The sequence below is a fragment of the Bidens hawaiensis genome, unplaced genomic scaffold (assembly GCF_021521415.1).
Source record: "Bidens hawaiensis isolate Kalapana, Puna unplaced genomic scaffold, B.hawaiensis_p1.1 tig00038621_1, whole genome shotgun sequence".
In the NCBI taxonomy this organism is placed as follows: Eukaryota; Viridiplantae; Streptophyta; class Magnoliopsida; order Asterales; family Asteraceae; genus Bidens; species Bidens hawaiensis.
Genome location: NW_027496789.1, coordinates 1 through 24988, shown reverse-complemented (window position 1 = coordinate 24988; position 24988 = coordinate 1).

The following is a 24988-nucleotide window of genomic DNA, read 5'->3' as shown; positions in this document are numbered from 1 at the left end:
TTTAGGCTAACCAAGCTCAAGAAACCAAGTATTTGGAGATCGGGCAAGGTATTCATTAATAAAGATGGTCCGGGTATGCCCAGTGTTTAATGAAGTATCACAAGTATCATTGGGCAGGATTCAACTCTAGCAAGGTAAAGTGCCTCCGAGCACACTTTGCTAATAAGCTTATTCCAGGCAAGGAGTTGATAGGACCATTGAAAAACAAGGTTGCTTGTAAGGATTTGTCGGGCAAAGTCTGATAAAGCCAAGAAGATTGAAGTCTACCAGGTGAGTATTTTACTTGGTAAAATACTCTTCAAGTAAAGTCTACCCGGAAACTGATCCCGAGCACACTTCTATGTTACCAAGTTATGAAGGATGGCCGAGCATACTCGGAAAGACAAGATTGATGCAAAGCCTACCCGGAAGACTTGTTTTACACTTAGAATATTTCTGAATATGTAATTTGAATATATATTATCGGATAGGGTTTCTACAAGGAATGACTGTTGTCCACAGGTGTCAGGCCTATAAATAGAATAATTTAGGGCACGCCTGGATAAAAACACACAAAAAACACAACAAGGTAGACATTCGCATTTATTAAGAAAGAATTTTATGTGTGACGGCTAAAAACCTTCCTTATCAAGAAACCCTAAAACGATTATCCACTTTGTATGATTCATTTATATAAATGGAAATCTTTTGAGTAAATCTTGTTTGTGTTGATTACCTTTGAATACGTTTTAAGCAACCATATGTTTGTTATTGATTCCGCCTTTAACAAACGGTGAACTTTCTAAATATAGCAACCCGTCATTAACTCCCTTGTCAACACATCTATTTGTGTGAGTTATGATATGATTTGAGTAAGATACAGCTGAAATCGGGGACCTGACACATATCAATCATACCTTTAACTAACACTTGATACATATTGATTTCTTTCGTACTTACTTACATACTTTCATTCATACATATGCGTTTTAAAGAGCATTCCGCCCTATAACCTTCGCTGATATTATTAGGGTCGGTTCCCTACGTTCGCCGATATTATTAGGGTCGGTTCCCTACGTTCGCCGATATTATTAGGGTCGGTTCCCTAATAATAGGCCTATACTATTAGGGTCGGTTCCCTTCATTCGCCGACATTATTAGGGTCGGTTCCCTACATTCGCGCTACTATAACATACCTGTCATTTACATACTTTCCTTAACGATATGTGCAATCTCCGAAGAGCGTTCACGTACCATCAACATTTCATACATATATTGTTCATACATCATACATATTCATACATACGTCATTCATACATCATACATATCAATCATACCTTTAACTAACACTTGACGGCACATGCAATATCCGAAGATCGTTCACGCACCATCAAGCAATCGTCATACATAAATCATACAAGGCATACACTTACCACCTAAGGTAAATGTATTGACTATCACATCGAGTATGCACACAGCCCCGAAAATATAACAAGAAAGTGGGGCTAGAAACTCACCTCAATGCGGTTGCGTTCACCGTTTACGGTTATTCCCTTCTTGAGCTGTGCACGTCTAACTGTATAATAATTATACGTATCAATAAACTATCACTACACATATCGTCTTTCTAGTTTAATTAATAACCTCAACGAACGGGGGTCCGGGGGCAGCGCTCCTGGAAGCGGGGTTCTAGGGGCGGCAGCCCCTGGCCGGGTCCAAGGGGCAGAGCCCCTGGCTGGGGTTAAGCTGCCAGGTCAGCTTGGAAAAATTTTTATTTTCAATAACTGTCTTAACACATTTTCCATTAAGATTTTGAATCATTAAATAATTTGCTACTTAAAAGTTCAAGGGCTTCTTTGTAATTAAATTCTTCTTTTCTAAGTCCGGGGACCATTCTGTCATTCTTTAAAACTTCTGGTTTGTTACTTGGTTCTTAACGAATTGTGTTATCTTAACGAACTGATCCATGCAGCGAATTGAACCCTTTAACGAACTGGTTATTAAGCGAACTGGATCTTATAACGAATCAGTCCATAACGAACCAGTCCTGGTAACGAATTGGTCCATCCAATTCGTTATCTTTTCTAACGAATGACTATAACGAATCCGTTATCTTTTCCTTAACAAATCTGGACGCGAACTAAGGCCAGTTCGTTATTCTTTCATCAGCGAATCAACTTAACGAATTGAACACGAACTGTAGCTAGTTCGTTATGTTCCCATAGACGAACCAGCTAGCGAATCACCTGTAATTCGTTAAATTCCCGTAGCAAACCCGTAGCGAACTAGGGTTAGGTCAGGGAATGTCAGAACATTCCCAGACATCCTCGTATTAACTTTTCCGGCGCTGCCGCCGGAAAACCGCGAACAAGTCGGAAAAACGAGTTTTAACTCGTTTTTCACCGTTTTTCATCCCGTTCGATCCAGATCTGATCTAGGGTGACCCCTAAGCTCATCATAGGTTCGATTTATACCTGATTCCACCCGGATCTCGTGACTTAAACGGTTTAACGGTGTCGGCTCGTCGTTTCGGGTTAAGCTCATACAATATTAAACTATCATTAACTCGGGTCGGTGCTGGGATTCTTTCTTGGTTTCGGCTAGAGAGAGACTAGAGAGAGCTTAAGTGTGTGTTTGAGAGGTGTATGGAATATATGTAAATGAATGAAAATTGGGTATTAAAGGTTTATATATTTATGGATCATGGGCTTAGCCCATGGTCTTTCCTTCTTTCTTTCATACCCAAGTCTATAACCCATGTCCATGTAACCCAACACTAGCCCAACTCTTTTTCTAGTTATCTAAACCGATAACGACCCACTATAAAATAAGCGAAATTTATTTTATTATTATAACCTAAAGTAGGATGTTACACATACCCTAATAATATATGCGAGGGTTATAGGGCGTAATGCTCTTTAAAAAATAAGGTATGAATATGAAAGAAAGAAAGTATAAAGGTAAGTAAGTATATTATAAACGAAAGTATGAAAGTATGTATGATAGTAAGTAGTTATGAATGTGTCGTATGTCGTATGATTAACTAGAACTCACTCAGCGTAGTTGACTTTTAGTATGCACACATGTGAGTAGAATGAGACAGCTGGCTTGCGCGGGGGCACATGGCAGAAGAATAAGGTTCTGGCATCCGAAGACTCAAGATGTTTTATGTTTAATATTATAAAATGAAAGACAAGGTGTTTATTTAAGACACGATATGAATTGGGATATAATGTTTCATGAAAGTTTTAATATTCCGCGAATAATTAACTCTGATAATTGGAACTGTGTTTATGAGTAAATCCAACGTCCAAATGTGAGGCACCGGTTACGGGGCCTTACATGTACATTTGCACAATTTGTTATATTTGCGATATTTTGTTGGAACATTATCATCTATGGTGATACACGAGATGTTTTGACTAATTATGTTTGAGTTTGTTCATTCGTTATTTAGTTTGGTCGGTTAAATCAACATGTAACGCTCATAGGCCGACAAACTTAATCGATTCGTTAAATTCATTAATTAAGTTGGGACATTCAAATTACCATGTAACGCTCATGGGAGGCCAACTTACACATTTGTTTTGATTTGGTATGCTAATAAGTTGGGGAAACAAAATACCATGGAAAGCTCATGGGAAACCCAACACATCTAAGAACATTCATTATTTATTTAGTTGCTTGTTTATTTGATTTTATATGAAACGTTTTATGATTTAATTATTTAATTATTCTAATATTCAATTATTTAATTACTTGCTTACTAAATCACGTTTGAATCAAGATCTATTGACTCGATTTTTTCATACACTTAAAACATTTTTTATTCTCTTGATCAGATACAAATTCTTCCTTCATCAAGACTCAGTTCTCATGAGCCAATCAAAACAATTTACACTCCATTATAAAATTGGTTTTCCTATTCATCTTATCACGTTATTATATTATCAGAATATCAAGTAATTTAAATAATAGTATCGCACAATTTAATAATCAAGTGGATTTCTTATACTCATTTATACTATATATAATACACCAAACAAGGGCAAATTAAGACACCTTGATTTTAAGGGATTTACAATCTATATAACACATGGTACAACAAACAAAGCTTATTGAAAAAGGACAAAATGGTCTTTCAAACATAACATAACATCCAACGTGCATTTTCAATTCTTTGAAAATATTTACAATTTTTCACCCTCAACTTTATTAGACTTTAGTTAAACTAAAAAATACTTGTAACTTTGGTCCCTCATCTTTCACTATATATTATTTTTTATTTTAATTTAAAACCGACTTCCCCCAATGATTTTTAAACGGCCATAACTTTTTCATATGTTAATATTTTTTCTTAAAAAGGTACACGATAAAAACGATTATTTTATTCTCTTTAATTTGAGTATGATATTGTCGTAGTTTTTTTCTATTAAAAAAAATAACATGTTACGTATGGTTGTTCACAACTCGGTTTTGACAATTTTTAAGTTAAACATATGAGACAAACCATTAGTAACGGTTTGTTGTTGACAAAATCGAAACTAAACTGTTATAATTTGAAACTGAAAGTTAAAGAAAAAACGAATTGTGAAAACTAACCGATGGCCGGTTTACAAGATTTTAAAGTTTTAAATCAAATCATGAACACACATAATTGTTACGTGATTACCAGAGTTTGTATCAAACAACCGTTGCATCGCGCAGGCTTTCGTCTAGTGGTATCATATACATAAACTATTAAACATATTTTAAGTATTCAACCTTAAATTTTAATTTTTTAATTTGTAAAAATATATCAAACTTTGATAAAACTCATCCACTCATCAAGTTAACTCATTGATTTTTAATTTGGATTCTAACTTATGCTTAAGTTATAAATAAACATCAACATAACCGATTAAATTTTCGTTTACACAATAACTCATATAAAATCTATACCACTATCCAATTGTCTCATTAAATCACATCTTTATTAATCATAGAATGTTTCTCAACATCAATCATTTATTTTCTATAACCGCCTCATGGCCACATGTTTATTCAAGGAGATAGCTCATGCGATCTCTAAAATATACACTCAATTTGCAAAACACAAATGCAATCAATTCAATCTCGTTCATTAACTTCTTCGCTAATAAATTTATGCTTTTTACCACTACTCATTCTCATAAAAACAACCATAACAAACGCAAGTCTGTACATCAACTATATGCTCTTAATCAAATAACCTTAGCGTCTCAACCAAGAAACTTTACGTTAAAATCCACTCGTTACGCTTTACCTGCCACTATCACTATTCAATTCAATCCTCATATCAGTTTTTATCCCATGTAATCGTTGGTTACCTTGTTAATACTTGACACGTACCACAAGACATTCCACAACGGTCTATGTCGTCAAATTCTAAAACCCACGCTACGACGTTTTCTCAAATTTTATACCCTGCTACATGTGATTTGTAACCACTCGGGTTTTTTCATTTACATATTTCCCAACCCATTTTCGTTTTTCGAGTAAATTTTAATCAACAACACATCGCTTTTATCGAGCTAATATTAAATTTTATTATTATCGTTATTATATTTAATTAATTTTCGAATATAACTTTGGTATATATTCAATTTACACCCTAGACTAAACTTTTACCTAATTGTATATCCCTCTCCATACCTCGGGGTTTGTTCTGCAAATATTATATGGTAAACCATTAACCCATTATCGAGATCCGAAAACCGTAACCCATGACCCGTGTGCTCAGCATGATCCTTAATTCTCGTTCTATTAACGAGATTGACCCCCTATGATCATGTGCGTATGTTTTGCGACTCATACCGACATAATTATTTAAGGAAAACAAGATCAATAAGATACGTATTGCCTATTTGAATTAACCGACATAACTTGTTTAAGGAATCATCATATATCGACCATAAAAATTCAATTAAATCTACATACACCATCTATTAACTGTCGCCGTCAATAACCCTATAAACAATTTACATATCGTTGCTGTTTGCTTGGTCATTTGATTCCACTTCTGGCCGGCGCTTACTGTTTGTCGTCCATCGTCAATTATTCGTCGTTTCAGGTAAGTAATTCATGTAATACAGTCGCCCTAACGTGTTGAACGTAAGCCCTAATGTTAATTAAACCAAATCTAAAGGATTGAAAGAGTTTGCGAATTAGGGTTTATAGTGTTGAAGGTTCTGTTCGTTCCTGTTTATATTAAACTATTTTCGTTGTTTAACCAATGAAGCAGATAGCCCCGTTGGTTGGTTTGGTGTGTTTGAACTGGGTGGTCACAGGTTCGAACTCGACGACCCGATTTTGGAAGCTTATTTTCTTTTTATTTGCTTTTGATTAATTATTTTAATTAATTTTAATAAATGATAAATTATATTAATTAGTAGATAAACATTATCTTATCAAAACAGACATCTTAGTGTTACGTTCTTGTCTAAATAATCTATTTTTCGTTACAAGCGTCGTATATATATATATATATATATATATTTATATACACAAATGTATATACTATAAGTAGTTTTAATAACAAATTAATATTACTTTTAACTATAAACCGGCGCCGTTATTGATGGTTCTCGTCCTTAAACGTTTTATAAATTTGTATAATTTGTATATATATACGTGTTGTTTTCTTTAAATAAAAGTATTATAATGATTAACATATTTTGATCGTGTATTGTTGTTAGGAGATTTAAAATAAACTATTTATTTATACTATACTTATTTAGACACTATTTTTACATATATAATGACTAGTTGAATAATTATTCACTTATACTTATACATACGTTTATATTAATTCGAATAGTTACGTATTATTATTATTATTATTATTACTACTATTATTATAAAAATTATCCATTTACTTATATTCATATTATCATAAATACATCTTGGGTAATATTTACACTAACTATTAAGTTCAATTTCGTGAAGCACAAGTAACGAATTCTTTACTAATAACAATAACCGTAGAAATTAACTACCAATCGTTCAATCAATAATATCTCAATCCCAAACATAACTCAAATCACATCGAAACTTTAATTCATTATTCGTGTTGTCTCATTATTAACTTATTCATATTAATATTACTTAAATAGGAATCTTTGACGATATATCTCGAAGGATTTATCTTTCTCACATCATCTTCACTTATATTTCGTTCATCCGATCAGGTGAGTAATCACTCCCCTTTTTACTTATTTTTAACCTTTTTGGGGACATATGCGTATCGTATCATATTTATCTTCTGTCTAGTATTCAAAATCGCAACTGTCGGTTCCCTACATTCGTGCTACTATAACTTACCTGTCATTTACATACTTTCCTTGACAATATGTGCAATCTCCCAAGAGCGTTCACGTACCATCAACATTTCATACATACATTGTTCATACATCATACATATTCATACATACGTCATTTATACATCATACATACCAATCATTCCTTTAACTAACATTTGACGGCACATGCAATATCCGAAGATCGTTCACGCACCGTCAAGCAATCGTCATACATAAATCATACAAGGCATACACTTACCACCTAAGGTAAGTGTATTGACTATCACATCGAGTATGCACACAGCCCCGAAAACATAACAAGGAAGTGGGGCTAGAAAATCACCTGAATGCGGTTACGTTCACCGTTAATAGTTATTCCTTTCTTTAGCTGTGCACGACTAACTGTATAACAATTACACGTATCAATCAACTATCACTACCCATATCACGTTTCTAGTCTAATTATAACACTCAACGAACGGGGGTCCGGGGGCAGCGGGGTCTAGGGGAGGCAGCCCCTAGCAGGGTCCAAGGGGCAGAGCCCCTGGCTGGGGTCGAGCTGCCAGGTCAGCTTGGAAAAATTTTATTTCTATTAACTGTCATATCACATTTTCCATTAACATTTTGAATCGTTAAATAAATTTACTAATTCAAAAGTCCAAGGGCTTCTTTGTAATTAAATCATTCTTTTCTAAGTCCAGGGACTGTTCTGTCATTATGTTAAACTTCTAGTTCGTTACTTGGTCCCTAACGAATTAATTCTTGTAACGAATTGGACCCCATGACGAACTGGTCCTTTTAACGAATTGAACCTTATAACGAACTGGACCCTTAATGAATCAGTCAATAGCGAACCAGTCCATGTAACGAATCATTCCATTTAATTCGTTATCTCTTATGACGAATGACTTTAACGAATCAAAGGTAATTCGTTATCTTTTCCTTTAACGAATTGGATACGAACTGGAGCTAGTTCGTTAGACCTTTGCTAACGAATCACTTGTTAATTCGTTAGTTTTCCATACGAATTAGGGTTTGGTCAGATTTGTCAGAACATTCCCTGACAACCCCGTACATGTTTTTTCGGCGCCGCCATTGCCGGAATATCGCAAAACTCACCGGAAAAACGTATTTTCACCGTTTTTCATCGTTTTTCATCCCGTTCGACCTAGATCTGAGCTAGTGTGACCCCTAACTCATCTTAGGTTCGGTTTATACCCGATTCCACACGAATCTCGTGACTTTAACGATGTAACGGTGTCGGCTCGTCGTTTTGTGATTATATCTAACGGGTTTAAGCTCATACAATATCATACTACATACCTTGAATCGGTGGTTGGTTTCCTTCTTGATTTAGGCTGAGAGAGAGAGAGAGAGACTAGAGAGAGAGAGAGCTTATGTGTGTGTGTTGAGGGTGTATGGAATATGTGTGAAATGAAGGATTAATGGGTAAGGGTTTATATATTTTTAGATCATGGGCTTAAGCCCATGGTCTTTTCCTCCTTCCTTCATATCCCAAGTCCATAACCAAGTTCCATTTTACCCAACACTAGCTCGACTCATAATAACTCATATTTCATTTATTAACCGGAACCCGAAAAACGGGATGTTACATTAAAGGTATATATATTTATTGATCATGGGCTTAAGTCCATGGTCTTTCCTTCTTTCTTTCATAACCCATGTCCATAACCCAACACTAGCCCGACTCATAATAACTCATATTTCATTTATTAACCGAAACTCGAAAAACGGGATGTTATATTTAAGTTTCGTTTTACACATATGAAAATCTACACAACTATCCAATCTTCTCATAATCACATCTTTATAAAATGTTTTCTCAACATCAATCATTTATTTTCTATAACCGCCTCATGACCACATGTTTAGTCAAGGAGATAGCTCTTGCGATCTCTAAAATATAAACTCACTTTCCAAAGCATACATACAATCAGTTCAATCCTTGCATTAACTTTTTCACTAATAGATCCAATTCATTTACCCATACTCATTCTCATAATGACAAAAATAACAAACACAAGTCTAAATATTAAATATATTCCATTAATCAAATTAGCCCCCAATCTCAACAAAATCATAGCATCTCTAATAAGAAATTTTACGTCAAAATTCACTCGTTATGTTTCGCTTCCCACTATCACTATTCAATTCAATCCTCATATCATTTTGTACCCCATGTAATCGTTCGATTATCATGTTAATACTTGCCACGTATCACAAGATGTTCCACAACCATCTATTTTGTCTATTTCTAACACCCATGCTATGTCGTTTGCTCAACCCTACACATCTACTACCCGCACTTGCTACAACTATGGAAATCCCAATCACCTACGCCATGTGCGTTCTTGATTCTATCACGTTCATCAAGTTCAAAATTTCCAAACTTATTCTATTTGGCCCTACTTTGCAATCTAACCAAAAACAATTTCAGCTCTAATGATTTATTAATTTTAAGTGATTATGCTCATGCAATAAAATTTATCTTTTCAAAGACAATTGTTTGCAATACTTTCAAAAGATGTTTTGAAATTTTATTATTTAAAAAATAAAAATAAAAAATAAAAACTCAAAACTCAAAAAATTTTAATTCTTTTTTAGCAATATTTTATACAACAACTATCTTCTATTCATAATCAAAACGTATTAAGATTCTTGTTTTCGTTAAAAATCATATCCTTCAAATGTTTTGTAACACACACGATGGGATGGGTTATGTGGACCATCCGACAATCTAAATAATTATGGTCCGGAACATAATTATCAAAGTCCTCGCAAGGAAATCATAATGCGTACGATTGTGTGTCGTAATATAGAATCGAAAGTAGTTGGGATCACGGTACAAATGTAAAGATGACAAGGACATGGTGGATACGCCGCTACTACATCCTATATATAAGTGTCCTTATCGAATTTTCATTTGTAGCGTTGTTTCAACTATTCAAAGTTCTGTGTTATGATTAATTTTAGATTATATTTTAAAAAAATTAATTTCCTCAAAATTTAATGGTGTTATAGTATTCTTTAATTTCGGGACGAAATTCTCTAAAGTAGGGGAGACTGTAACCACTCGGGTTTTTTCATTTACATATTTCCTAACCCATTTTCGTTTTTCGAGTAAATTTTAATCAACAACACATCGCTTTTATCAAGCCAATATTAAATTTTATTATTATCGTTATTATATTTAATTAATTTTCAAATATAACTTTGGTATATATTCAATTTACACCCTAGACTAAACTTTTACCTAATTGTATATCCCTCTCCATACCCCAGGGTTTGTTCTGCAAATATTACATGGTAAACCATTAACCCATTATCCAGATCCGATAACCGTAGCCCATGACACGTATGCTCAGCGTGATCCTTAATTCTCGTTCTATAAACGAGATTGATCCCCTATGATCATGTGTGTATGTTTTGCGACTCATACCGACATAATTATATAAGGAAAACAAGATCAATAAGATACGTATTCCTTATTTGAATTAACCGACATAACTCGTTTAAGGATTCATCATATATCGACCATAAAAATTCAGTTAAATCTACATACATCATCTATTAACTGTCGCCGTCAATAACCCTATAAACAATTTACATATCGTTGCTGTTTGCTTGGTCATTTGATTCCACTTCTGGCCGGCGTTTACTGTTCGTCGTTCATCGTCAATTATTCGTCGTTTCAGGTAAGTAATTCATGTAATACAGTCGCCCTAATGTGTAGAACGTAAGCCCTAATGTTAATTAAACCAAATCTAACGGATTGAAAGAGTTTACGAATTAGGGTTTATAGTGTTGAAGGTTCTGTTCGTTCCTGTTTATATTAAACTTTTTTCATTGTTTAACCAATGAAGCAGATAGCCCCGTTGGTTGGTTTGGTGTGTTGGAACGATTTTGGAAGCTTATTTTCTTTTTATTTGCTTTTGATTAATTATTTTAATTAATTTTAATAAATGATAAATTATATTAATTAGTAGATAAACATTATCTTATCAAAACAGACATCTTAGTGTTACGTTCTTGTCTAAATAATCTATTTTTCGTTACAAGCGTCGTAAATATATATATATATATATATATATATATATACACACACATACACACACACACACAAATGTATATACTATAAGTAGTTTTAATAACAAATTCATATTACTTTTAACTATAAACCGGCGCCGTTATTGATTGGTCTCGTCCTTAAACGTTTTTATAAATTTGTATAATTTGTATATATATACGTGTTGTTTTCTTTAAATAAAAGTATTATAATGATTAATATATTTTGATTGCGTATTGTTGTTAGGGGATTTAAAATAAACTATTTATTTATACTATACTTATTTAGACACTATTTTTACATATATAATGACTAGTTGAATAATTATTTACTTATACTTATACATACGTTTATATTAATTCGAATAGTTACGTATTATTATTATTACTACTATTATTATAAAAATTATCCATTTACGTATATTCATATTATCATAAATACATCTTGGGTAATATTTAAACTAACTATTAAGTTCAATTTTGTGAAGCATAAGTAACGAATTCTTTACTAATAACAATAACCGTAGAAATTAACTACCAATCGTTCAATCAATAATATCTCAATCCCAAGCATAACTCAAATCACATCGAAACTTTAATTCATTATTCGTGTTGTCTCATTATTAACTTATTCATATTAATATTACTTAAATAGGAATCTTTGACGATATATCTCGAAGGATTTATCTTTCTCACATCATCTTCACTTATATTTCGTTCATCTGATCAGGTGAGTAATCACTCCCCTTTTTACTTATTTTTAACCTTTTTGGGGACATATGCGTATCGTATCATATTTATCTACTATCTAGTATTCAAAATCGCAACTGTTTAATCCTTGTGTGTATATCAGTTTATGCCTAACTTGCTAATTGCTTACTTTCTTTATTTGAACCGCATTCGAAGAGGTCCAGCATATTCTCAGTCTAGTATGATCATAAGACCGTCGTATGGCTAGCGTCCGACGCATTGACAATGTTTTTACGACACCTCATTTTTGGTAACCAATGCCCATTCGCATGGAAACGGTTTAACCCTTTCTTTGTGTTTGATTGTTTGTGTATATGCTATAGTTTAACTGTTTATCTCACAGGAACAGTTTGCATCTTTCTTTATATATTGTACTATTACTGTTGCGTCTTAATAATGAGACAACAATTCAATTTCAAGATGAAAGGTAACTTGTAATGCACGAGATCAATAAATACGCGACGTACAAAAATGTTAAAAATCAAAGGTGAGAGTAGAAATAGACACGTTGTCAATAATTTAATAAGCAAACAAGGAAAATGAGAAAACACAAATTGAATAATATGGTCTACTAATAATTGACTGCCGAAATTTTATCTTTTATAATTGAAAAAAAAATTGTTTCGACTTATGAGAATCTAAATATTTTGATTAGTTGACGAAATGTTAATGAACCAAATCCTACAATTTTGATCAAGTAAAGCCAAACGTATAGATAAGTACGACAACCAACGATGTTGACCTTTGGAAAGATAAGAAAAAATTTATTGTATGCGAAAAAGATACTTAAAATGATGGATTTTCCAAGTTGGGTTTGTTCCAAAATAACTAATTTAGACAAATAATCGTTTAAGGTATAATTGAATACAAAATACGTTTAGACGAAAATGATGAAGACGAAAAAAAATCTTCTTTGTGAAAACATAACTACGACTGGTTTAATTTCAAAACACATTTTTTTTATTGAGCTTATGAAAACTTAAAAAATTGTGATCAAATGATTTGGGGTACCTCGAATAGGTTTGTGAAAACGAGGTTTGACTAAGGTAAGCTTGATGAAATTAAGTCTTGCGGGTCTAGAATCGAGTAAGCGAGAACGACCTTGTTACATGAAGAAAGCCTGAAAGGCATAGAGTTGGTTGGTTTAAGCTAAATGAGCATGGGTAGTATGGTACGGTGCCGGTATAATTGGAACTCGGCGTGAATAAGTAAAGAACAATGCGTTGGATAGGTGATTAGGGTCTCTATAATTGTAGAAGGCACGTGTAGCAGGTGTATAAAGCTAAGTCGACGACATACACCGTTGTGGGATGTCTTTGTGTTGTAGGCAGCGTAACGACAAGTGTTAACGGGATAACCATAACTGTTATAGTGAGTGTAAGAATAACACAAGAATTGAGTTGGATGACGAAAGTCGCGAATAAGACGTAACGAGCGTATTCCGGTGTAAGGTTTCTTGTTTGGGACACTATGATTTCGTTGAGATTGATAATTGGTTTACTTAATAACCTAAACTCGATTATTAAGCTTGCGTTTGTTATTATTGTTATTATCGTTGTTATGAGGGAGAGTAACGGTAAATGAATCGAAATTTCTCTGAAAGAAATTAATGAACAAGATTAAATTGATTGCATTAGTGTTTTGAGTTAGAATTTATACCCTGGAGATTGTAGGAGTTATCTCTTTAACAATACTTGTGGTCATAAAGCGGGTGTAGAGAATATATGACCTTTATTGTTTGATGTAGAAATCATTCTATAATTATGTAAATTTAGATTAAATGAGTATAAATAATAAGTTGTGTAAATTTCTTATTAGTTATTAAAGAAAAAGTGAAATTCGACATAAGTTGTGCTAGCGTTAATCATAACTTAAGGATAAGTCAGAATTTAAATGAGGTAATCTATTCGATAATTCGTTAAGTAGGTGATATAATCAATGAGATGATTTGATATGATATTTTATCGAAGCATAACAAATTAAAATGTTAATACTTAAAATTTGAGGGTGATAACTGAGATTTAACTGATAGTTATTGGGGGTATTGAGTTACTTGTGATAAGTTCGTTAGTTGATAACGTGATAATCGTGAACATGAGGGATATTGTTTAAATATTAAGGTATTTAATAATACTTTTATTATATTTGATAGTCTGATGAAGTTATAATATGTGTATGAGAAAATAGCTATTAATTGCTCTTGATAATTTGTGAATGCGATAATATGAGTGCGAGATAACCGATTAGATAATTAAACAGTAAATTGTTTAGATGAACTTGTGATAACAGAGTCCCAGTGAGTGACTGATTTGTGCTTCATCATGGGTATGAAAATATTTGTGTGTATGTGAATGAATTGTATCAATAAGTCTTGGTTCAAAGTAATCGAATAATTAAATAATTGAGTCAAGTCGTAACTTGTTTCAAAAAGAATAAAATACATAAACAAATAATAAATAACGTAAGTTTCTCGATATATTGGGTTCCCATGAGCTTATTCATGATATTTTGTTGGTCCATGAGTGTTACGTGCCGTTTTAACCGACCAGACTAAATAACGAATGACAAATGTAAGTATGAGTAGTTGAAGTATCTCATGTATCACCACACGTGATAATGCTCCAACCAATATCGTAAATATAATAATTGTGAAAATGAATAGTTGGCGTGTCCATGGCGTCCCATGGATTTTTCACCTGACCAGACATTTAAACAGTAATAAAATAATAACAATAAAACGCAATGGAAAAAAAATGTAACCGTTAACTGATTACGATAAACACCAAAAAGGTAAAAACAAAATTTAGGAAATCCTAAAAGAAATTCCCGTCAACGAAAACAACCAACAAAAATTTAAATGTAAATATATATCTTGGGATGAGGTATTGCGTCGGAGTTATAAAAATATTTTGAGGATGAGACACAGTCTCGAAGTAATATAATATTTTGAGAGTTAAGCATAGCTTCGGAGTTGTGTGTGTACATGGCAATAAAAATAAACAATTAGCTAAGCAGCTAAATAAGTATTTAATATAACAAGTAATTACGTAAGCTGTAAACAACCAAATAGAACACATTAGGTAAACAAATAAACACGTATGGGGTTCCTAAGCATGTTACTAAGGCACCACTAACGACCTATCTTAAACCTTCGGCTCTGATACCAATCTGTCACATCCCAACCTACGGCGGAAATGCCGGGGCGTGAACTGATTGTCACAGCTCACAAGGTTACTATCATGAAATTATAAGGCGACAATATCTAATTAATTTATTTATTATCAAATAACATTCATATACAACAAAAATAAAGCAAATTACAAATACAAAACCAAATGTTCTTGTATATGTTTTATCCTAAAGTCATCTCTATGTGGGCTTCAGTTTGATAAGCAATCCAAATCTATAACCTGCAAATGCATACAAAATATATGTTTGTCAACAACACATGTTGAGTGAGTAGATCACCAGTTCTGACACAAACAAAAATGGTAATAATATATATAACGATATAAGTGAATAAAAATAGGCAAAACTGTTATCTGTGAGTATAAACAATTAAACCATAGAACATACATAAATAATCAACCATAAAGAAAGGGGCTAAACCGTTGCCATGCGAATGGGCATTGGTTACCAAAAATGAGGTGTCGGGGAAACCATTGCCAATGCGATCGGGCTCCGGCCACTACGACGGTCGTATGATCATACTATAATGAGATTGTCACACCCTCAAAATCCACTAACGGAGTTTTACCGTCAGAGGGTGTGAACTAACAGGATCAGAATCATTAGTTATAATCAAACATCATATTCAAAGTTTTTAAACCACAAATATTAAAGTTTGTAAATCATAAGCCCAGTGTTGTGTCACGCAGGACGACTTAAAACCAAATTAATAAAAGTTTAAAAGCAAGTTTTCAAAACGATAGTGTTCAATGAAATGCATGTCCCTATACCGCGCGCCCCGCCTCGGCTACCTGAGAATAACATACTAAAAGTGCCAACACAGGGTTGGTGAGTTCACATATATAAATAAAGGAAAACGTTTACGTTTAAGTGTTTGCGTTTGCGTTACCAGATAATGTTAAGTCAATTATATATCAATAGGTAGCTAGCCTATAAAACAAGTATTACTAAGTGTTCGACACTGAAGCTGACTGTTTATCATATGCCTTGCCACCATGTCAACCACGACCATGGTAATGTGTTAGCCAAGATTACACCCACTCGACCTCCAGTCGAGTTTAGAGTTGGGTGGGGTTTGTCAAACCCAGTAGTACTACTCAACAGTGACTCGCTATTATACAAATACTAAACGGTTCGATGTTATGAAGGACTTTAGTTGGTTTGTTTGCCACTTAGCCTTACAAGCGATATATAACCAATAACAAAATCTAAAGTGTTTGGAGTATGTTATCTCCCCCAAGTAAAAAGCGTTTAAAAGAGTAAAAGGGGAACGTGAAACTCACTGTTTGCGAAGAATTCAAAAACAAATCCGAGAGATGCGCGTCAAAGAAAATCCTCACTAGTGCTCTAAAACAAAAATGAGATTCTCTAAGTATTTAAACTACTATTGAGTCTCTAGACTCGGCACATAATACCTATGCATGAGATACGTTTCGTGTTTCGTTTGTGAATTATGTGTGACTCGACAAACACGTTGGAGACACGTTACTTGTGTATACAACTACTTAAGCATCAAATACTAACATTGTACATTACTAGTAAATTATCTCCCCACAAGGGAAATTTAGTCAAAACATGGCAATTATCTATTAACAAACACGTTTCATGTATTTTCACATGGTTCAGCAGCTAGTTTTATCAAGACAGATTTCTACTTGAAAGATTACTCTATTCAACAGATCATAACATATCAATTAATTCACCAAAAATCTTCAAAAAAGCACACATGAGTTAGGCTTCCAGAACTATTTTTATTGTATTTTTATTCCACATAATTTTCTCACAAAGACTAAAACATTACAATAAACTCACAGCAGTCAAAAATCGTGCGCAACAGAATGATATTTGTTATTCCCGTTAAATGGTAAATTCAATTAATGCAAGACCAATTGGGTTATATTCTTAACTCAATATGTTAACTTCCAGAAGTGGAACTAACCCATTTGGTCTTGTATTTTATGAGATATGATAATTTCAAAACAGCCTAACAGCAGACCCCACAATTCAGACTTGCACTACGTTTTTGTAAAATAATAAAAGTTAACTTTTACACGTCCAAAAATTACAAATTTGGACTCTTTAGAAACTAGACTCAACCTAGTACCCTGTAGTGTTAATAATTTCGACCAATTACCACATTAACATTCAGTTACAGTCGTCTAAACATCAAATCAACAATCTATCCAGTACCAGTTTACATCAAAACTCAATATAACAACAATCTATGAACCATAACCCATGCATATCACACTCTAGACACAAGATTTACCAACCATGCATATCAATTTTACGTTACACACATAGTTAGGGTTTTACTTGAAAGTTTAAAATCAAAGAACAAGTAATTAACAAGCAATTATAACACAACTAGTTATCAATTCACTAGCAAATCATCATCAAACATACAATCAAACCCTAACTCATCTTAATCATCACTTTCCAGAATTTAGGGTTTTGATTAACCCATTCAATATCAAAATTAAACACATAGAATGCATAGAGAAGTAGTTAATTACCTATTAGCACCTTAATTTTTCAACAAAAGCTTGAAAATCCTTGTATGTGTGTGTGTGTGTGTGTTTACGGCAGCCAAGAAGAGCGGGAGAGGGGGCCGATCGGTCTAGGGAGAGGGGAGGGAGTGTAGGGTTTTGTTAATTATTATAATAATAATAAGTTACACAATGGCCCCTCTACTTTTAGTTGTTAATTTTCTAGTGTAAACAATTAGTTTTTGCTTCTTGTGTTTAGCATTACACATAACATATCAAGTAACATATATGTTAACACATAATTATCTTGTATTTGTGGTTTTGATGTTTGTCGTTTGTTCACCAATGGTTTGAGTCGACTCGTGTGCGTTTCGGTGCAATCCCGAAAGACTACATATGTAGTGATTGTCATGCGTCATTTAAAACCCTAGTTTAAATGTAATGAGATGTGCGTTATAGATCAAGTGATCTTAAGTTTGAATTGACGGAGTTTGGATTAACGGAGTTAACCTGAAATTGACGAGTGTCACATTATTCCCATGTTGAAAGAATTTTCGTCCCGAAAATTTGAGTCAAGTCGCGATGGGTGTCTGAAAAAGCAAGAAAAATTTTCAGTTTGTCAAATCATCTCCTAGTAGAAAGAAATTTCTTCCCGAAATTTAATTCATACCTCTGGTGATTTCTGACGGTTTGACGGCTTTCGCGGTTTTCGGTGTTTGGTCAACCCTTAAAAAAGGTGAGGATACTTTTTCATCATTTGGTCCTCGCGTTCCCACGTGAACTCTGGTCCACGTCTCGAGTTCCAACGAACCTTAACGATTGGAATTTTGCTGTGCTTGAGTGTTTTGGTTTCCCAATCCAAAACTTCGACTGGTTTTTCGATGAAGCGTAGCTGTTCATCAACTTGCAACTCGCCCAGAGGAACTGTTTGGGTTTCATCGGAAAGACATTTCTTCAAATTGGATACATGGAATACATTGTGTACGCTACTGAGTTCCGTTGGTAAATCCAGTCGGTACGCTACCGGACCAATGCGCTCAGTTACCCGGTAAGGGCCAACGTATCGTGGATTGAGTTTGTTTCGCCTTCCGAAGCGAACTACACCTTTCCAAGGTGAGACTTTGAGTAAAACTTGGTCGTTCACTTGAAATTCAAGAGGCTTTCGGCGCTTGTCGGCGTAACTCTTTTGGCGATCTCGTGCTGCTGCCATGCGGTTTCGGATTTGAACAATCTTTTCAGAGGTTTCAAGTACTAATTCTGGACCAGTGATTTGGCTATCACCCACCTCTGCCCAGCAGAGAAGTGATCGACACTTTCTTCCGTACAACGCTTCAAACGGCGCTGCTTTAATGCTTGCGTGGTAGCTGTTATTATACGAAAACTCTACCAAAGGCAAGTGAGGTTTCCAACTTTTTCCGAAATCCAACACGCATGCACGCAACATGTCCTCCAAGGTCTGAATGGTGCGCTCACTTTGCCCATCCGTCTGAGGATGATATGCTGTGCTCATATCAAGGCGGGTGCCTAGTGCACTCTGTAGTGACTTCCAGAAGTGCGAAGTGAAACATGAATCTCGATCAGATATGATTGAGACAGGCACTACGTGTCTAGACACTACTTCTTTCATATAGATGCGAGTCAGTCTTTCCATTTTGTCCGATTCCTTGATTACTAAGAAGTGTGCAGATTTCGTCAAACGGTCAACGATCACCCAGATGGTATCGCATCCCATCGGTGTTTTGGGTAATCCCATGATGAAATCCATGGAAATGTGTTCCCATTTCCATGTTGGGAGTTCCGGTTGCTGTAGCAGACCAGATGGTTTCTGATATTCCACTTTTACTCTTGCACAAATCAAGCATTTTCTCACGTAGGTGGCAATGTCGGCTTTCATGTTTGGCCACCAGTAAAGTGCCTTTAGGTCATGGTGCATTTTATTTGAGCCAGGGTGAATGGAATATCGGGACTTGTGTGCTTCGTCCATCACTAGGGTTCTCAACTCTCCGTATCGAGGGACCCAAATCCGGTTTTCGAAATATCGGACCCCTGGTTTCAAGTTGCTTGTTCATGCCTCGCATGAGTTCTGATGGGAGATTATCGTCTTTCAAGGCTTCGAGTTGAGCATCACGATTCTGATCGGGTAAGTTGGCGTGAATCATGAGTTGTTTTGCTCGCACTCGTCTAGGTTTATCGGTTTCTTTTCTACTGAGAGCATCAGCCACTACATTGGCCTTGCCAGGGTGGTACTTGATGGCACAGTCATAATCCTTAAGTAGCTCGACCCAACGACGCTGTCGCATTTTCAACTCCTTCTGATCGTAGATATGCTGGAGACTCTTGTGGTCGGTGTAAATGGTAAACTTGGTACCGTACAAGTAATGCCTCCATATCTTAAGAGCAAACACCACAGCTCCGAGTTCCAGGTCATGGGTCATGTAGTTCTTCTCATGGATCCGTAGTTGTCGAGAGGCATAGGCTATAACCTTCTCGAGTTGCATCAACACGCAACCGAGACCTTGTATCGATACGTCACAATGTACCTCAAAATTCTCCGTTCCCTCGGGGAGGGCTAGGATAGGGGCGCTACAGAGTTTGGTTTTTAACTGTTGGAAGGCGGATTCTTGTGCGTCCACCCCAATTCTACTTAGTACCCTTATGTGTCAATGCGGTGAGTGGTTGAGCAATCTTGGAAAATCCCTCAATAAAACGCCGGTAGTAGCCGGCCAGTCCTAGGAATTGTCGCACCTCAGTCTGAGTCTTAGGTTCTTCCCAGTTTTTGATGGCCTCTAACTTGCCGGAATCGACATGGATTCCATTCTCATTGATCACATGTCCTAAGAAGTGAACCTCGCGAAGCCAAAACTCGCATTTCGAGAGTTTATCGTACAGTTGTTCCTTCTTCAGCAATTCTAAAATCAACCTCAGGTGTTCTTCGTGGTCGGTCTTGTTCTTGGAGTAGACGAGGATATCATCAATAAAAACAATCACAAACCTTGTCGAGGTACGCCTTGCATACTCTGTTCATGAGATCCATGAATACGGCTGGTGCGTTGGTTAAGCCAAAAGGCATAACTGAAAACTCGTCGTGACCGTACCGAGTTCTGAAAGCCGTCTTTGAAATGTCTTCTTCGCACACTCTTAATTGATGGTAACCAGATCTCATATCGATCTTCGAGTAGTATCTCGATCCTTGCAGGCTGGTCGAAGAGGTCATCAATTCGGGGTAAGGGATAACGGTTCTTAACCGTCACCTTGTTCAGTTCTCGGTAGTCGATGCACATGCGGAAAGTCCCGTCCTTCTTTCGAACAAATAAGACAGGAGCTCCCCATGGTGATGAGTTGGGTCGGATAAAACCTTTATGCAACAAATCTTGAAATTGAGTGGACAACTCTTGAAGCTCCGTCGGTGCGAGCCGATACGGGGCTCGTGCTATGGGTGCTGCACCGGGGGCCAATTCGATTTGGAACTCGACTTGTCGAATAGGTGGGAGTCCAGGCAAATCTTCCGGGAAGACTTCCGGAAAATCTCGCACAATCGGTATGTCTTCGATTCGCTTCTCCCTCCGCCGGTTTCCTCGACAATATGGGCTAAAAATTGCTAGATGACCCTTTCGTAAATATTTCTGCGGGTTCATGAGGGTGATGATGCTGGTGGTCATGCCGCTCTTCTCGCCCTGGATCGAAATGATTTCGCCGGAAGGGGTAGTGATGTGGACTATCTTGTCGTGACATATAATCTCCACTCGGTTCTCGGATAGCCAGTCCATGCCGACAACGACATTGAAACTACCAAGTGTAAAAGGTATGAGGTCGATATCAAAAGTATGACCCGGCAGTTTCAACTTACATCCCGCTAGTACATGAGTTGTTTCTATAGACTTACCGTCGGCTAATTCAATAGGAAACTTAGCATCTAACGGGGTTGGAGTTAAGTCTAAGAGATTACTAAAGGCTTCCGATATAAAACTCCTATCAGCTCCAGTGTCAAACAAAACAGAAGCAAAACAGTCGTTCACAGGAAACTTACCGGTAACCACATTCGGATCGTTGCGGGCCTGGCCCGACCCAATGACGAAAACTCTACCTTTACCACTGCTTCCGCCACTGTTGCTGCCTCCATTGTTCTCATTCTGCTTTAGTTTGGGGCAATCCTTCCTGAAATGACCCTCTTGACCACACTCGAAGCACCCTTTAGTCGCCGTAGGCTGTTAAGGAGCACCCTTTGCCGCTAGGTCTCCCCTACAGTCTTTGGCCTGATGACCCATTTTTCCGCATCTCAGACACTTGATACGGTCGCATGAGCCAGCATGGTGATAGTTGCACTTGTTGCATTTCGGGTACTTCCCAGCATAGCCACTCGAACCCTGACCGCCACCGTTGTTGTTATTGTTGGAACCCTGATTATAGAAGTTCCGAGCGATTTCAGGTTTATGGTAGTGTTGTTGCTGTGGGGGGTTCGATGATGAGGACATGATGTTGTCGAATTTCCTCTTTCCATTACCCGAGTTATTTTTGTGGTTGTTGTTGTCAATGATTGAGTTGTCTCGGGTTTTAAAGGTGGAACCTCTAGTTGGTAACGCACCTTGTGCCACTGCCTGGTCCGTCAGTTTGTGAGCTAATCGGATCGCTTGTTGAATTGTAGCCGGTTTGGAAGACATCACCATACCCTGAATTTGTGGTACCAACCCATCGATATACATCTCGATTCTCTTACTCGGCGGGTCTACCATCCGTGGACACATTACTGCTAGCTCATGGGAAAGGGTGGTGTAGGCTTCAATCTCGGAACCCACCATTTTCAACGACCAAAATTCAGATTCCAACTTCGCGATTTCCTCTCTAGGACAATACTCTTCCCACATCATATTCTTGAACTCTTCCCGGTTCATAGCGTTCGCCAAATCCAACCCACGAATTTGCACATTGGAGTTCCACCAAGTGAAGGCAGAATCCTCCAGTGTCCCAGCAGCGAACTTAACACTGCTGGCGGGTGGACAGTTACACATCTCGAAAGCTGACTCTGCCTTCTCAGCCCAATGCAGGAAACCTATGGCTCCCTTAGTGCCTTTAAACGAGTTGGGCTTGCAATCCAGGTAGTTCTTGAAAGTACAGGCTCAGGCTGGGCCTCCGGCTTGATTCTGAACATGTGCAGCTAAAGCTGCCGCCGCATGGTCATTCAATAGGGTTTGGAGTTTGCTGCGGTTAGGTTGATGTTACCCGCGACCATGCCCAGTGTTTCTTTCAGCCATCTCCTAGAATCACAGCATAAAATGTTAGACATGAATTCTCGGTTTCATATGCAACACACCATACATGTAATAAAAGGTAGGTAAGAAAGAAAAATAAAAGAAGCAAACATCACATCACAACCATATAATAATCCAAATAATAATTCATGATTAAAACCATTGTATTCGCTACAAAGTATTTAAAAACCAATCCTTAAAATCATAGAAAATAATAGTTTGGATGGAGACAACCCCTCCATCTAGGTGTTATCATTCTTGGATGTCATCGTCTGAGGACACCTCTGAGTGTGCCTCCGGCTCAGCTGGCTCTTCCTCCGGTCCTCTTCGGGTTCCTCCTCGGGATCTTCCTCGGGTTCTTCCTCAGGTTCTTCCTCGGGTTCTGCTGCATTCTGGGCAATTTGCGTCTGTAAGATATCACAACGCTCTAGAGATATCTCTGTCCGGGATCTCGCCACAAGGAGTTGCTCTTGCAAATCTATCATCTCTGCTTTCATTTTTCTCATTATCTTCATTTTTTGATCGTTAGCCTCCTGCGCTTCCCTCACAGCTTCCTTCAGGCGGAAAATTTCTTTCCTAGTCTCGGTTCCATCTCTTAATAATTCGGGAACGTTCACTTTCGTCGAGCGAATAAAATCCGCGTCACGCTCTAGACAGGAAACAACAGCTGCGAGAACACGCTCTATCGGTTCGGTTGTGGGTGGTAGGGTGTTGGGGTATGCAGGAAGGCTCGTGTGAGGTAGTGGGGGAACTTGCTCGCGGTAAACCATACGCCTAATCAGACTCGGGTACCACTCCCAGCTAATGTCATCGTCGTACTTGCCTCCAGATAGGCGATGCTTCTTCGGTTTCCGAGGCTACTCGGGGTGGCGATGAGGTAGGTAGTTGCGGTTCCTTTCCATGGGCATGAGTCACCTGGTCGGATGATGATGATGGTGGCGTCGACATCCCTACAGGATAAGTCGTGTATGCGCGCATATGAGTGAATAAGGTAAAGAGATAAAGATAACGAAAGTCTAAATATATATATATATATATATATATATATATATATATATATATATATGCAGTGCGTAAAAATTATAACTAATGGGTTGTTGCGGTTATAGTCCAGTATGCATGCAATTCTAGTTCGCTATAACCAATGGCTCTGATACCAATCTGTCACCCCCCCTCAAAATCCACTAACGGAGTTTTACCGTCTGAGGGTGTGAACTAACAGGATCGGAATCATTAGTTATAATCAAAAATCATATTCAAAGTTTTTAAACCACAAATATTAAAGTTTAATGAATGCGGAAGCGTAAATCATAAGCCTAGTGTTGCGTCACGCAGGACGACTTAAAACCAAATTAATAAAAGTTTAAAAGCAAGTTTTCAAAACGATAGTGTTCAATGAAATGCATGTCCTTATACCGCGCGCCCCGCCTCGGCTACCTGAGAATAACATACTAAAAGTGTCAACACAGGGTTGGTGAGTTCACATATATAAATAAAGGAAAACGTTTACGTTTAAGTGTTTGCGTTTGCGTTACCAGATAATGTTAAGTCAATTATATATCAATAGGTAGCTAGCCTATAAAACAAGTATTACTAAGTGTTCGACACTGAAGCTGACTGTTTATCATATGCCTTGCCACCATGTCAACCACGACCATGGTAATGTGTTAGCCAAGATTACACCCACTCGACCTCCAGTCGAGTTTAGAGTTGGGTGGGGTTTGTCAAACCCAGTAGTACTACTCAACAGTGACTCGCTATTATACAAATACTAAACGGTTCGATGTTATGAAGGACTTTAGTTGGTTTGTTTGCCACTTAGCCTTACAAGCGATATATAACCAATAACAAAATCTAAAGTGTTTAGAGTATGTTATCTCCCCCAAGTAAAAAGCGTTTAAAAGAGTAAAAGGGGAACGTGAAACTCACT